Source organism: Hippocampus bargibanti, linkage group LG12, assembly GCF_051943395.1.
Source record: "Hippocampus bargibanti isolate YZ-2025 linkage group LG12, ASM5194339v1, whole genome shotgun sequence".
In the NCBI taxonomy this organism is placed as follows: Eukaryota; Metazoa; Chordata; class Actinopteri; order Syngnathiformes; family Syngnathidae; genus Hippocampus; species Hippocampus bargibanti.
In genome coordinates, this window is record NC_142745.1 from 18,430,001 (window position 1) to 18,432,222 (window position 2,222).

The following is a 2,222-nucleotide window of genomic DNA, read 5'->3' on the forward strand; positions in this document are numbered from 1 at the left end:
ATGTACAGCAAGTTAAAAAGAAAAAAAAATGGCATTTAGATGTGTTACCATGGTTAACCAACAAAATGCAGAGGGGCTTTGTTTAAAGGTGAGATACGTTTCAGTTGCAAGTGAAAAATGTGTTTTTCGTCTCAGTGCATGAAAACATGGGTGACATTATAAGAAAAACAAATACAAGAAAAATGATATATACCTGCATATACAGTCTAACCTGGGTTTTCAACCATCATCAGATTAGGTCGAAAACTGACACATTTCCTGTTATAATCAATATAATGAATGTCTGCATTTTTTTAAAATCGTGATTGAACAATAAGAATGCGTCGGTCACATTGGGAGTGAATTATAAGGAAGCAGAGGGGAGTCGAGTGGTGCATCCTGGTACTCTCAGTTTGGACTACAAACTACAAATACAGTAAAGTCTCGTTATATCGATATTCAAGGGAGTCCGAAAAAATATCAATATAACCGGGACTATCGATATATCCGACCCTGTTTGCATGTAATTTTCTCTGTGCGTGCATAGAAATAGTATCGATATAACCGGGACTATCGATATATCCGATATCGATATAACGAGACTTTACTGTACTACAAATTGTGGACTACAAACCGAAGCATAAAACACCTAGATTTTTTAGGGCGAAAACCGAAATGTTCGAGAAGTGAGATGTTCGAAAACCCATGTTTGACTGCATTTTTATAAAAATATTTTTTGTGTCTTCTAATAAATTACTTTCTCATCCTCCTTCTTCACAATAGAGTGCGTGACATCCTCCATCATATTTACAGCATTGATGGGGGTTTGATGTCATATCTGTGCCAGAGAATTTTATCGATTTATTTTTTTTGGGGGGGAGGGTGTGAACTATTAACCATGGTCTCAAAAAACAACAATTGGCAGCATCCCAGATTGTGATATGAAAATTGTTGAAATGGAAATGAGCCAAATGGAATCATACTGGGTTGGGTGGTATAAATAATGGAATTAAGATGGAAGAACTGATAGAATCAATCTGAGTTTTATTTATTGGCAACCAACTGTCTCCCCGAGTGTGAGAAACAATAGTGGATGTGCGCGATTAGGCTCCTATTCAAAAATAAACATGTGTGGTGGAAAAAGAGGCCCCGTGGGGTGGGGGAGGCTCTCAATAAAGAAAACAAAGTTCACAGTGGCAAATCATAGAGCCATCCTTGATGGTATCGTGTTCAGGATCTGTTCACTGGTTGACTGGTAATGAACCAAAAAAAAACACGTTGCCGTGACAACGGGTCAAACAATTGAGGGAATGATCTTACATGGGCTGGTCCAAGGTCTTACTGAAACATGGTCTTTCTGTATCCTCTATAACAGGGGCCGGGAACCTTTTTGACTAAGAGAGCCATAAAAGTAAAATATTTAGAAATGTTTTTCAGTGAGAGCCACAACACGTGAGCGCGCGCGCACACACACACAACACACACACACACGCACGCGCGGCCACTTTTCAACAAAATGTCAGAATGTATTATTTAAAATAACTTCCAATGCCTTCCCCAAATTTATAACAGTCCCCAAGAGGAAACCATAACTACAATGTGGCCCGCCCGCAGCAAAAAATGACTTTGACACCTTTGCTGTTGTCAGTACCACTGATTCAAAACTGACATTATAAAAGCAATCAAGCCCCCCCCCCCTAAAAAAAGGTGGCCGACCCACAAACAGTGGGTACTCGTTTTAACTGCTCCGCAAAAAAAAAAACATTACAGACCCCTCCAAAGAAAGTACTGCAAGAAAATGTTTCCTTTGTTTTGGTTGTATAACAAAGTTATTGAGGTCCTCGATTAAAAGATGAACGTGTGACAAAAGGTCAGAGTTCCAGAATTTTCTTTCATGGTATTTACTTGAAGCTGCGTTAAACCACTCAGGACAGCGCACCTTTTGTTCAAAGCCACACACTTTTCCAGTGAGCAAAATAATTGGAACGAGAAAATGAACTTACACTCCCTGCCGCATTATTCTTCTTCTCAGTCTGGCCTCTATGACTTTCTCTCCAAAGCCTCTAATATGAGTTGTTCCTCTAATGTACCCATTCCTGATCCTATCCAACCTGGTCACTCCCAAAGAAAACCTCAACATCTTCAGCTCTGCTTCCTGTCTTTTCCACACTCTCCATTGCTCTGGACAGTTAACCCCAAGTACTTAAAATCCTCCACCTTCTTTATCTCTTCTCCCTGTCGCA